This window comes from Rhodnius prolixus, unplaced genomic scaffold (assembly GCF_049639745.1).
Source record: "Rhodnius prolixus isolate KJV_2025 unplaced genomic scaffold, Rpr scaffold_4, whole genome shotgun sequence".
NCBI classification, from domain to species: Eukaryota; Metazoa; Arthropoda; class Insecta; order Hemiptera; family Reduviidae; genus Rhodnius; species Rhodnius prolixus.
In genome coordinates this window covers 14,244,344-14,259,666 of record NW_027411614.1, presented here as the reverse complement: position 1 = coordinate 14,259,666, position 15,323 = coordinate 14,244,344, and the positions used below count along the sequence as shown (strand labels likewise).

General features: G+C 32.6%; 1 protein-coding gene and 1 long non-coding RNA gene across 2 annotated transcripts in view; both read right to left on the bottom strand.

The window, feature by feature from the left end:
* LOC141455542 (uncharacterized) overlaps positions 1–15,323 on the bottom strand; it is a 287,527-nt gene that overhangs the window by 136,007 nt on the left and 136,197 nt on the right. The gene's annotated exons all lie outside the window — the stretch shown is intronic.
* LOC141456433 (uncharacterized) lies at positions 751–13,003 on the bottom strand. Its single transcript, XR_012459762.1, has 2 exons — positions 11,591–13,003; positions 751–1,025 (listed from the first exon to the last, which is right to left on the bottom strand). It is a non-coding gene; the product is annotated as an uncharacterized lncRNA (long non-coding RNA).

Genomic DNA, 15,323 nt, shown 5'->3' with positions numbered 1-15,323 from the left:
TTTTTCTCTTGGCAGGTTGAGGGGAGATTGAACATTAATAATAATAATAAAAAAATGTCAGCAAAATGCGGTCGGCAGGAGGTCTGCTTGTCAGCATATCATGAAGGCACAGGCCTGAAAGAAGTGGAGGCCATGCCAGTGGCGCAGAGAAAAGAGAGCTGACAAGTTATTGGACATGTCAAATTAAAAGGAATTCCAGTAGCTATCGATCACGAGACAAGAGGGACCGTACATAGTATCAGCGCTTATATTAAACCTTTAAAGGAATTCACCATATTGAGCTCTGATTAAATAACTTGTTTCAGAAGTATAACAAAGAAAAAAAAATCTTGAACAGAAAAATACAAAAAAGTTTATATGTTTACTTATTTTTAAGCAAACAAATATCGTATCATTAAAAACAGAAATTAACAGTTTGATAAGGAAAAGAGACATTTTGAGATAAGTGGTAAGAAAAACCACGGTATTAATACGACTGGCATTTTAAGTGCTTCGTGCTTTTTCTGATTAATTTATCAATTTTATAAAACACTATTTAATAAGACCGACTAAATTACTTAATTTTTATGCAATATTATTAACTCCAAATTAATTTATTCCATCTTACTGATATTGCGTCGAGTTAATTTTCAAAATTGAGTGTCGAAACTGCTATTAAATAAATATATAGTTTGAATTCCGCTGAATTTAAAGTATCAATGGTTTTTTATATACGTAAGAGTGAATAAAATATCTTAAAAACAAAACAAATTTGATATTCAGTTTTTGATCATTACTTATACTAATTTATTTAATGACATCGATTCACCAGCATGAAACAATTTTCCCTAAAACAGTTCAAATGTTTGTATTTTTTTTTTCTTGTATTTGTTAATCAAGTCTTATCAACTGTTCCACTTAATGTTCCATTCTTCTACAGAGTTTGATATAAGTTGTTAATTAGCTTCATAAGTTTATAACTAAATTCCACTATAATTACAATCTTGCATTTTAACAGGATTCAGCCAAACGATTAACCATGAATCCTTAAAAAATAACAAAAATTGTGTTAATCAATTAAAAAAAAAGAAAAAATCACAGAACAAAAGAGTCAAGAATAACTAATAATAATAGTTTGTTTATTGTCCGGGTTAATAATAATAGCAGCTTATAGTTAAGAAAATATGGTGAAAACCGGTACACAAAACTTGTTGGTTAAAACTTTAGCAAAAACTAGCCAAACAGAAACAAAGTTAGTAAGAGGACAATCTAATTAATCGGAAATGTTTTTGTCTTACACAAAATGGAAAAGGAACAAGTAAATAATTAAATAAATGTATAGAAGAAGAGAATGCATTTTACTTTAACTAAGGTTTTCTTGATAATAATTTAATTATATTTAAACAATGTTATTCATTTTTATTTACTATTTGGAAATATTTTTAACAATACTACTATAAATCTAGTTGCAAGATCGTTTACGTATATTAATAATAATAATAATAATAAAAACTAATACTAGTATAATAGACTTACAGTTGTCCAAAACGACGAACTTTTTCAAAGAAAATTTGCACTTCTTAATTCCCAGACATCTATTACCCACTTGTATTGAAGATAACGGCTAAACATCTAATTCATTGATGAGTTAAATATTTAGTAGAGTAACTACTTCTCGTACTCCCACTAAAAGTGAAATGGATTTCTAATTCTCTTGGAATCAGTTATGGTGTTATATGTTTTAACGTTTAATATTTATTTTTAAATGAAACTAGTTTGTGGATTATTACCTTTTGGGACTTTAACTACTTATTTTTAAATTGAAACTAGTAAAAAACATAAAAATAAAAAAGTTATTGTAAAATTATGTATTAAGTAAAACTACAAACCAGGACATCAACTTAATGTTTAACAAGATGATTCTCTTGAGAATAATCTTGGTATCGGAATCCCAAAACTCCGCTCCTTTATTTAATAATAATAATAATAATATAAGGGAAGGGATTAGCTATGAGGTTAGCATACTGGACTCCCACGCGGAGGTCCCGGGTTCGAATCCAGCAGCTGACCCTTAGATTTTCTCTTCCTAGGAGCTTCTTACAGCTCACTGTCCGGTGATGGACAGTGTTGTCTGTAACGAGAGAACACTGTCCGGAGGCCGGCAGTGCACTGGAAAAAGCTCCGGGCGCTAATAACCTCAGCTGTTGATGCGCCAAAAAAAAAAAAAATATATAATAATAATAGTAATAATAATAATAATAAAGGGAAGAGATTAGCTATGGGTTAGCTAATCCAATGCTTCCCACGCAGAGGTCTCGGGTTCGAATCCAGCTGCTGGGCCTCTTAGATTTTTTCTTTCTAGGAGTTTCTTACAGTTCACTGTTCGGTGATGGCCAGTGTTGTCAGTAACGAGAGAACACTGTCCGGAGGCCAACAGTGCAATGAAAAAAGTTCCGGGCGCCAATAACCTCAGATGTTGTCACGCCTTACAATAATAATAATAATAATAATAATAATAATAATAATAATAATAATAATGGATTTTGGTACAAACATCATAAGACCCAATGTAAAACATCTTTATTGCAAATTTAATTTTCGTTAACTCAAAGCAATGCCCTGACCACAATCTATTGAATATTCTGATTAGGTGATCTAAAGGATAACTAAAATTTGATTTCTAGCTCACATTCCAAAGCATTCATCAATAAAATATAATCTGAGTTTAATCAATCTAAAGATTTGGATTCAATTACTCGTAAATCTATTCTAATGGAATTTCAAATAATGGAAAGTTCTTTACATAACAAACATGGGTTGGGAATTCCAAGGGCAGATTTAGTATGAAACCCTTTCAAGGTTATTTAGGTATCCACCTAGATCTTTGGAAAGAGAACTACTCCATATTTATTTTATGCCATGACTTACATTGAAAAATGAATTAGCATTTCTTGAGAAATCTTCACGAAACCAAATTTACACTAGCCAAAAACACTCAACAATACAATAGCATTTGCGGAGATAGGTGATGATTGCAACTATTTGGGTTGAACCTAAGACGAACTATTTAGCATCAAACACTCAAATTTACAGTAATAATTTGTGAGAAAGATACATAATTTTTTAAATCGCAATGTGAAGAAAACTTTGTACGTTGCTTCTCGAATTTTGATTTACCCAGTTACAACCACTCTTAAGTCAATCAGTTCACTCTTAAGAATAACTGCATCCCCAAATCGTACCAAATTATGATAGAACTATTATCAAAACACTCGCAGCTTCATACACCGCATTAGTTACTATAGAAATGTCTTACTCACTTACTGAATTTCATTAATTAAAAATTATTATGGCCCCCGTTTCCTGTTATTTACAACATTAGTAAATACATAGGATTAGTCAATACATTTCTTTTTCAACTTAAATCTGATGGCAGTAAAAATTTAAATTTTAGAGTGTACAGGTGAAAGTTTTTTGGTTTTTCTCATAACGCTTTTATTGGGGGTGTTTTATAACGTAAAATGTAGATTCTTATGAGTTATGACTAGGGAACGGATTCGTATGTATTTACATATTTTTTTCTAGGCAATTTACAGACGTTTTTCAACTAGAAGTATTCATACTGACACTTTTTAAGCCGTTTGAGTCTACTTTTATTTCACATATTTCCACATATTTGGATGTTATCGCATATTTATACATATTTGATTAAAATAAATAAATATTTCTACATATTTAATCAAAATATGTACATATTTTTTCATATTTTTCATTTTGGGCATATTTTCATAATTGGGAGGTGGTTGACAGGAACTGTGAACCACAGACTGTAGGGCTGTGAATCACAGTGGGTACAATGGTTATTGTAATTTACACAGAATGCTGCTAAACAGTGACGGGCACTTGTTAGTTCTTTGAAGTTGTCTGACGTTGTCTGTTCTTTCAGCTCGTTCGTTGAAGTGTCCAATTCATTTCGTTCGGTCACTTAGTGTATTCTTTTCTGACAATTGCGTATTTCTTGCACAAGCCATTACCCAACTTGAGTCCCAAAATGTTCGACTGACAGAAAACGTGCCCAACGTTAAAAAAGACATCGAAAAGGTGGAAGGAATACTTGGGAATAAGGGAGATCTGATCAGATCAAAACTGGTAGAAGTACTGAGCAAGAACAAAGGGTGGGAGACCATCTGCCAGATTTCTGATATTATCAGTGGAACAGAAGTCACCTCAGAACATCGTGTACCCTTTACAACCAACGAGATAACTTCTTTCAGCAAGGCACCTATAACATCTGTAGATGTTGAACGATCTTTTAGTCGTTACAAATCCATCTTACGCCCAGATCGTCGTCACTTTACGTTCCAACATTTGAAATTTCATGTGGTTGCAAACAATTTCGAAGAGTGAAGTTTTCAAAATTGAAAATTTAACACATCTTTTTATAAATAGTAAAAATGTTCTTTGTTGTATAAATCATTATAACTTGTAAAAACAAATTATTTTGTTCCTAATAAATTATTATAAATTGTAAAAATGTTCTTTTCTTGTATAAATAATTATAATTTGCCCCCTCCCCCCCAAAAAATTCCATTTTCATAAAAAAAAATGTCCAATTTACTTAAATATTCTAGAAAATATTTTAAGAAAATCACATATTTTCCACATAATTGACGAAAATAAATGCATATTTTAATTAAATATTTGGCATTTTTAAATACATAAAAATCCGTTCCTTAGTTATGACACATCAATAACAACCTAAGAAAAAGAAAGATCTTGCCGCCAAAGATAGAGAGGAGATTTCCAGGTTGGAAAAGTAGGAGGCCGATCATCGGGAAATCATGGAAGCCATTCAGATTATTCTTCAACGGATGAAGAGGAAAGATGGATTCGGCTAAGTAAGCTGTAGAGAAGAAAGAGAGAATTGGCCTTTCTAAGCTAAATTTTTAAGACATGGCACGCTGTGTGCGAATAGATAAATAAAGAATAAATAAAATAAATAGAATGAATAAAGAATAATAAAATAGAATAAATGCGAATAGATAAATAAAGTACTATACTTATTAATAATAAATCAATAAAGAGTAATACTTCTGGAAAATAAAGCAAAATAAACTAAACGTAAAGCTCTTCTAGGTATTCATAAAATTTCAAATTAAATTAATTAAAGATTTCTATAAATTCAATTAAATTAAATAGAACTCCGTAAATTAAAAGCAAAAAATAAAAATAGACATTATTTGAATAGTACCATTCAATATCGATTTATTTATATTTAATTCATTGGTTTACAATTTAAAACCGTCGGAATGTGTTTCATTAAAATTTCAAAGTGTTGATAAGAAGGATGGCCTGAATGTACCGATTCATTTAACCAAACAAACTAAATAAAACATAAAATACTAACTACTGTACGCTTGGTAGTGACACGTTGCCATTTTGCTATCTTAGTTGATAGTAGCGTAGGTTTACCGTTTATTGCATCAGCGATGTGTGGTTGCAAAACAGTGCAATACACTCCCTTGTATGGAATTCAAAACCAATTTATCTAGTTCCAATACTGGGGACAAATACTGAATGTTAATCATTTAAAAAGGGGGTGATAGCAAATTCTTTTTTAACTGAATTTCAACAGAGAAGTCTTTTCCTGAATTATATAAAATTGATTAAGTAGATAAATTAACATTATTTTTCAGTATTAACTTACACAACTTAGACAGATTGCATTTTTGGTATGTTATTAATTAATTATACTATTGCATGAAATGCATTAATTGCATAACTGACTCTTTTTTTTTGTATTAGTCGCTTAAGCAGCTGTAATGCTACGATGCTTTTTAAGGTAAGGTTTCACTGGCTTAACAACCATTGCAAAAAAAAGTAGGATTATCTATGACATTTTTGGTCCGAAGGGGGGGCGATCTGAAAATGAATCGCCTTAAATCCGTGATGGCATCCTAAATTTTTAGGAACCGGTTCCATATAGTCAACTAGGAACCTATTCTTCATTTTTTAAGAGTGAAAACAAATCGCTTACCAAGCCTCACTTTGGTTTAAAAATACCATTTTTTCACATATCATTTGATTAGGGGCGCTAATGACCTCGGTAGTCGATGCGCCAAAAAAAATCTTATAAAAAAATAACGTTTTAGAACCACTCAAATTTGTAGTTCAAATTTTTTTAACAAGAGATGATTGACAGGGATCTCTATCTCTAATTTCCAACTTTAGCCAAAATTTTTAATAAAATTATAGTGGAAAACATGACTTCAAACCGAAACTAAGTGAAAAAAGTTATTCTTTCAAAACAAGAATTCGCAAGAGTGAAAGATAAGACCCGTTGAACTTTCGCCCTAACTACTTACCTCTGCAGTCTACACTACTGCGACACAGATTACGGCGCAGTTGCACTTTTGTACGGCTTAGGCAGTCTACAGTTGCAGCACTGCAGGGCATGGCGCACGATTCAAAACTGAAGTCAGAGTAACTCATTTATTTTTAATAACCGGTTCCCTAAGGTTCCATAATTGTAAAAAACGGTTCGCCATCACTGCTTAAAATCCACTATAGCAAGTTCATTTGATCTATTGAGAAATTCTTATTCTCTACATTTTCCAAATCAAAAGAAAATCCATAGAGAAATGGCTACTCTTAAATTACCACACATCAATGTGTACAATTGCAAAAAACTGCTTTACAAAAAATGGCAGACAGATTACAATAAAGGCAATAAGGATTCTATAAAACCATGATAAATTAGTTACCTAGACAACTATGGTTTTAGGGGAACTGTCACTAATAATGAATGGGTTGTTATGACAAATATGCAGGCTGAGAGCAAATCATGCGGTTTGCGGATCGTATCTCCACAGAATCAATAAGAGATCCTCTCCTCTTTGCGTGGATTGCAATGAGGAGGAGGATTTCAAACATATAATGATATGTCCATGTTATGTAGTAGAAAGGAAACGAATGTTTGACGACATATACACGTATTTAGATGCACCATTTCGCTACGAAGACATAATATTCTCCAGCAACCGTGCTTAAATGTGTAGCAGAGATAGCCAAGAAATATGAATGTATTTAAAAGTTACATCCTTTTAGAATGAATGGAATAAAATGAATTAGAGAAGGTTTACGTGATTTTAATTTGGGCTAAGCTATAAGGATGGCAGGAATATAGAGTACTGACCCATCCATTAGTTTGTATGTAAATATTGTGTGTAAGTAAATAGTTGTGTATAGTAGAGGGATGAATAGGTGAAGCGAATGTATTTATAAGTAAGAATGGAGACTGAGTGATACTCTAGAGATAAAAGAATGGCCTACCCATGAGTATATGTAAATATAGTGTATTTATTGATGTAGAAATTGTTGTGTATGATGCTGACTGTATGGCGAAACGCAATGGCAAGAGCGGAGAAAATGAATCTCTCTCCTTTACTAGTTTTTCATTTGAATCTGTGTTACAAGCTTGCCTTAGATGTGGGTAAAAAACTGAACTGTAATCCAAGTTATCCTATCCTCATGTTTCCTTTAAATGGTTAATGCCTTTAGTATGACCTCATTCTTCTCAACAAGACTCTGGTATGAGGGAACTATAACATACTCCGAAATAGGGAGGCATTGCCCTTAGAAATACCAATGAACAGATCGTGCCCAAGGCCCAGCTACATAGAATCTAAAAATATTATCAATTATTACCGTCAATTGATTATTAATTAATTATTAAACAATTAATATTCAGAGTAGTGGACATTAAGTTCTGGATTGGTGCTCAATCCATCATCAAGTGAAAAACTGATGACATCATCGGAAGTGGTCACTACCATTGTTTGATTTGAAGGCATGGGAGTCAGTTAACTGTGGCTCAATTTAACATTGTCTACAGCTTAAAATATTTTAATATGGCCTCATAAAATAAGTTTGAACACTTAACATAAATAAATGATGCCGATCAGAAATAACAGTACAATTAAATTACGCAGAGGTATTCAGAGAGATTCGAAAACCCACAGCGTTGTCACCTAAGTAATTTTTATATAATTTTTGATTTGTTTATACAAATCAATTTTATACTTCCCTCTTATTTTTCATATAATTTTTTTTAATAAGCTTTTAAACTTCACTGTATTAATCACGTAAGTCGAGAACACTTGGAAATGTTTTGTAGAATGATTGCCGCGACTTTGTTTTTCTTCCCTTGAAAAAATACGATTTAACGCAAGTTTTACATTCCAAAAATATTATTAAGTGATAAAACTAATGAACAGACTGGAAGAAAATATAGTTTAGCTTCGCAAAATCTGCGAAATCAGACAGGTGTTAGTAAACCAAATCCAGAATCTAAATGTGCATATAAAGCTTTTAAAATTTTTTTTTTTATATCTTTTATTTGAAATTTACACCAGCACTCGTGCAGTACAATAAGTAAATATGCTGTGCGTACAATAAAAATGGCGTGGCAATCATGAATGATGATCATCCAGTGATGACCATCATTAGTCTACCAGTTGGTCACGGGGCCAACGGCGCCTCAGCCGTCTTCGGGGGTTGGAGGGAAGTGTGGTTGAGAATAGGTTTGCAGCTAAAGGATTAGGGTGAAATGATAGTTTTTGGTGGAATGTGTTGTAGCGGGTTTTGGCAAGTTCTGGTATAAATGGAATGTTGAGGTCTGTGTCTATGGAGTGGTTACTGACATAAAAGGGAGCGTTTACAATGCGGCGGAGTATTTTAGATTGGAGTGTTTGTAATCTGTTGATGTTAGATCGTTTAGCTGTCCCGTAAAGTTCAAGTCCGTAAGTCCATATTGGAGCAAGAAGGGAAGTGTACAGTCGACGCTTGTTCTGTAATGTTAGTTTTGAGCGTTTGTCCAGTAGTCTAGCAAGGAGTTTGTATCGTTTGTGTAATTCAGCCCGTTTAAGTCTCGTATGAGGGTTCCAAGTTAGTCTTTTGTCTAGGTACAGTCCAAGGTACCGCACATGGTCGGCTGGTGGGATAGGAGTGTTATATAAGAAGACAGGTCCAAGAGTTGTTCGTTTGAGTGTGAAGACTATGTGTTTGGATTTGTTTGGGTTTATTTTTATTCGCCATTTTTGTAGCCAGGGTTCTAGTGAGTGAAGGTGAGATTGTAGAGAGCGGATAGCGAAGACAGGATCAGTATGTGTGGAGAGAATGGCAGTGTCGTCAGCGAAGGTGTATATGGAGGTGTTGGGATTTGAAGGTAAGTCGGCTGTAAAGATTGTGTAGAGAAGAGGAGCTAAGACGCTACCTTGTGGTACACCAGCAAGGACAGGAAAAATAGATGATCGAGAAGAGCCTTGAGTTACTAGGAAGAATCGGTCGGAGAGATAGGATTTGAGTATAAGATAGTATGTGCTTGGTAGAATACCCTTAAGCTTCCATAGCAAACCCTTGTGCCATACTCGGTCAAAGGCCTGTGAGACATCCAAGAATACTCCAGCGCAGAAATGTTTAAGCTTTAAAAAATTAAAACTACAAAAATTTCGGGTTTTGGGACACGTTTAACATCAAGTAAATGAAATAGTCTAGAGAGAACGAATAGATTAATTAAAATACTAACCAAAAAAAAAAAAATAGTTTGTAAAGTAATCGCCTATTTTTTTCAGCCTGGCTTAACGTTCGAAGTTCCAAATTAAGTGTACAGGATGAGAGCAGAAGCTCATAAATTTTATTGATAATATTTTTGAAACAAATAAATCGTAGCTACAAGCTCGACTCGAACTAGAGATTTACCGCTGTACAAGTTCACCCACACAACTGGTGGACCAGCCATGCCACCAGCTTCGTATTGACAATTAACGCACCATTAAACTTAATAGATTTATTAAACTTATTATTTTTTTTTTTAATTCACTTATAAACAAACATTATTATTTTTAAATCCTACTAGCAAACGGTAATGACGCAATTACTGAAAGCGATACAGGAAAACTAAAGTGAAATTGCGTGCTAATACAGGTACAAGAAAGACCAAATTGAAAAGCCTCCAGTACGTCATCAATCACTGCTACTTTTTCTAGCATCAGATCTAAAACTAATAAAAAGGAAAATTTGATGTATGTATAAGGATGTTGTGAAAAAAAAGAAACGCTTTTTGTCTGAATGAATCAAAAGAAATTTTGGGATATAACTAATCCAGTAGTCAACTTCTGTCAGTAATGTACATTTTAACGTCACTTCTTCCAAATAATTCAGAACGCAAAATTGTGTTATTAGCGATAATTACATTTGAACTTTACGTCAAAAAGTTGGCATCGCAAGAAATTAAATATTAACTTCGTGAAAATTTAAATGAACAATTTTGATTGTTATTGTTATAAATCATTTGTGTTTTTATAAATGTAAAGTCGGTAAACACAGATTTATTTATTCTGTAAAGAATAATACCAATTATTATAATAGTGTTACAAATAAATCCTGCAAAATATAATATAAATAAAACAAACCTGTAAAGAATAATTAAATTACAAGTTGTTTCAACCAACTAAATAAAAATTACACAAAGTAAACAATTAAGTCACAAAGCGTCACTCTCTAAGTTTTTAAGAACCTTCACAGTCTTCTAACCTGCACTCGCGTTCATGGTCGGGAACGTGGAGCGCTCTACTGGACAATTAAATAAATAATTGAAGATGTGAAACAAATGTTTTCTTTCAATAAAAAAAAATAATTGGTTTCAAAGAAAAAGTGCATTAATATTGGCCAAACGTTTACAAAAGAAAAAAATAAAATTTACGAGATTTATTCTGCCGAGCTTTCGACCTAGGGACTAGGTCATCTTCAGGGCTGTGGAACATGTTTACAGATTGTTAACAATGATTCTATTAAAATAATAATATAATATGTAGGTATAATATAATGAAATATACAAAAAATTATTTACCTAGTTTACAAAGTAATATTTTTACATTACAGGATTGGTATGTCTTCTGTCTTGTCTGTTCATGGACTGAGTATGATCGGTCTGTGTGTGATATGTGTTAGGCTGTGTGGAAGTCAGTGTTGCCAATTGTCAAGTATTTTGTAGTGAGTTTGCGTATATGTTGTTTAAATTGTTCGTGTCTGTTTTGAAATTTAAACTGTTTTTTTGGCTTAGATATGTATATCATTTCTAGTACTTTCCTTTTTTGTGTGTTGGTTTCTGATTTAAGTATCTTTGTGTTTGGGAAATCGAAAGTGTGATGATTTTCTGTGCTGTGTAAATTTACGAAATTGTTAAAAACAGAAACATACAACTGTTCAAAAAAACAAAAGATCTGTTCTATCAGAATCTCTGGCTAGTTAGTGTTTGCATTGTGGCAGCTTTTAAAATTTGGTTATTTCTTTAATAATTGTTAGTTATTCGTACTTTAAATCCACTGCCTGAGTGCCCATGTTTCGCGATGGGATGCTCTATATAAAAGTGATTAGCAAATTCAAAAAGTTCCATAAAACAGTGAAAGAATTAATTTCTATTAAGTTAACTATTCGTCGAATCCTAACCGAATCTTAGCAGGTAAATGTTTTGTTTAGAAAGAGTTTGCGGGTGAATATTTTACAAAATAGTTAATAAACAAAACAAAATTACAGGATAACCAAGAAGTACCTTTTCTAGCTCCTATCCGCTCATCTAAAGTTACACTAGTTCATCAGGAAATGCGTCTTCTTTAATTCTTCTTTGTCTCTACTTTTCTCGAAGGACCTGAACCTCCTCAAAAAAAAAAAAAAAAAACTCTCTCGAATTCACTCTTCTTTCATCATACCTTCTAACGCCACACAGCCTGAAGGTTAGGTTATAGTCTAGGAAGGTTTAGCGTCATTTTAGAGTGTTTACGTTACAGTTTTTCAGTGTTTAACAACGGTGAAATATAACTAGTAATTTTATTATTCTTTACAGAATAATAAAATCTGTTTTTGGAAACCGTCTTACATATGCATTAATACTTAACATTAAATACAAGGCGATACTAAATAATTTAATAATAATAGTAATAATTTATTATTTCATTAAAATAAAAACGTTAATTGTTTCAAATTAGATTTTTGGAAACCATTAAGAAGAAATAAAAAGTTAAAAAACAAATTAAAAAAGCATTTGTAACAAGTTAAAGGAAAAGAGATCACACTGTTTTATGTGCCATAAAATTGATTCTCTCGGGAGCGGATAGTAACTCGGCTAGTTATAAACCAGTTTATATCCACAGTAGTAATAAATATCTAAACGATTTCTATTTAATTGATAGGCAATTAGAAAAATTTATTATGCTAATTATCTCGTATTAATTAAATTATATATACACTAATTACCGAAAATGACATATTTATTTAGTAACGTATTTGACCCAATTATATTACTGCTGATGCCGATTAGATAGGGAATTATCCCTGACGTATTACCCGTACCTAAACCGATAAGGGGCAATGATTACTTACGATTATTTTAGGGTGCGATATATTTTGGATTTTAATATGGGCATAATAAATGAAAATTTATTTTTTTCACTTTATAAATATTGCTTTTTCTATTTTAACATTTTATTTGTACTTTAATCCTGAGCCAACGTTCAGAAATCAGCAAACCACCTAGATCTGAGCGGAGCTGGCCAATCACTGAGGCAAAACACTGAATGACCATAACTGCGAGTGTCAAGATGCGTACAGTTTAGGTAAATCTACTCTTGCTAAGGTTAACCACTGCCGTGTAAAGTTTAAAACTTTAAAGTGTACAGGAAATTAAATTCTTACAAGCTTTCCAGTCTTGTTGACATGCAATGAAAATGGAATATCAAAGTTTTAATAGCAAATGTAGAAGTGAATGACAAAAACCTGGGATATGGGCATTTTAACCGACTGAAACAAACAGTATATATTAAACAGGCCACGATGCTTAGATCAGACATAAGTGCTCGAAGCATTTAGTTTTAACATTAAAGAAGTTTCAATGTAATTTCTAAAATATACTTGAAAATTTTTTTCAAAAAGGATTGCGGTAATGAGTTCTTCTTCTAGTTTTTTTTTGAAAGTGGACTTTGTATTGAGAGTTCATTGCAAGTTAATAGTACTTGATTATTCCAAATTCGAAAAAACATAGAAAGGGTTTATTATAAATTTGGCGTGTTTATTAATTGATGGGATTTTATTTTTAATTTTGTACATTAGTTTTCTTTTTTTATGTGCTTTAATGGAGTTAATTTAGTTTATCTTTTGTTCATAATAATAATAATAATAATAATAATATAATAATAGTAATAATAATATAAGGGAAGGGATTAGCTATGAGGTTAGCATACTGGACTCCCACGCGGAGGTCCCGGGTTCGAATCCAGCAGCTGACCCTTAGATTTTCTCTTCCTAGGAGCTTCTTACAGCTCACTGTCCGGTGATGGACAGTGTTGTCTGTAACGAGAGAACACTGTCCGGAGGCCGGCAGTGCACTGGAAAAAGCTCCGGGCGCTAATGACCTCAGCTGTTGATGCGCCAAAAAAAAAAAAAAAAAAGTAATAATAATAATAAGGGAAGGGATTAGCTATGAGGTTAGGTCTCCCGGGTTCGAATCCAGCAGCTGACCCTTAGATTTTCTCTTCCTAGGAGCTTCTTACAGCTCACTGTCCGGTGATGGACAGTGTTTTCTGTAACGAGAGAACACTGTCCGGAGGCCGGCAGTGCACTGGAAAAAGCTCCGGGCGCCAATAACCTTAGATGTTGACGCGCCGTAAATCACAAAAAATAATAATAATAATGATAAGTAAGGAGAGCATTTTAGGTTTGTATGTATTGGCTAACTTGACAGACGGACAGATTGCCCATTGTCCTATAAGTGTTATAATTTTTTGTATTATTATATTTTTAATAAAACACTATTCTATTCTATTCCAAATTCGGTAAAAATCAAGTAAAATTAAAACAATATTAAAAATCTCGCAACACCAGTTGTTATAAACAAGGAACATTTTTAGAAAATAAGGTGATTGTAACGAAGCAAAACTCTAGGTGAATTCTAAGTACAACGGTGCGACATAATCCCTAACTTTATACAAAACGTTTATTTGGTAAACTGTAAGTTGTGTAGCGACTGTCTCCAGCACCTAAATGGGACACATTCTGCGTGTGCAAGGGCTAGTTAAATGACCAGTTAGATCTTAGTTCTTATTGTGTTCTTTACTGCAGAAGCATCCTGTGCTTGTTGTTGTAGTAGGACGTGGAAAATAAGGGCACATAAGAGAATGTAATTCGCTAAAATTCTTGTACTCCCTTTTAGTTAGAAAATAGAAGAACCATATAAATAAAGATGAATGAGAAGAAAATAATGGACAAATTCTGAACAACCATCTTTAGATTTTTAGAACCTTATGGAAACTGGTATTTATTTATTTTTTCTTATTTTTTAACAGACTACCCTTTAATGAATACAAAACTTTTTTTTAAATAAGACATAAAGCACGATAACCAAACAGATCTAATTTTCTTTCCATCACGGGAGTGACAGGTAACACCACTTTGGTGAAAAGGTACATCATCTCTGGTTGATAAGCCCCTTCCCAATGAATAGAGGAAGATCTAGGAAGACGAATGAGGGATCTGACTGGGGTAACCACCACTTAATGTCAACAAAAATTTAGCTAGATATTCTAAAGATGTCTCCAGTACATTATAGTATAATATTCCTCTTCATGCCCTTAATTGGAACGAATTACAAGGTGGTGCATCTCCTGAATGGGCCTTAAATTGTGGTAAATGTTCAAGTCATTTTGACTGTAGCTTGAGGATTTTGTTTGTTTGTTTCCTAGATAATTGAGGTGCTCAACATTGTTTAATGTAGCTGTTTTCATTGCAATGTCAGCCAGGATTCTCTCATTAAATACAAGAATGTCCATCGCCGGTCAGTAAACAGTTCTGGGAAGAGAAATAAGAAATATAAATATTAAAAAAACTATAAATTGATAAAAGGCATGGGAAGTAGACAAAAGTAAAACTAAATTTAACAAAAGAAACTGAATCATCTTTTAAAATAGTGGCTCTTGTCACTTAATATTAATGTCAATTAATGTGCTCAATTAATTGTTTCTGCACCAGTCGAATTTTGTCTGTTAATTATTTCTTAATAAGAAGCTAAATTGCTAATAAATAATAATTATATTAAAAGAATATTCATAAGTGGACAGTTCCATAATTGTAATCATCCGAAGACACAAGTTATAACAAGAAATGCTTCTTAGTCAGTTCATGTTAAAAGCACCAGCGGCACAATCTGCCACGAACAACTTCATTATTCATTGATGAATATTTAAATCATTGAACAAAGTCAATCAAAACATGAATTCATCAAAAACCACAACTAA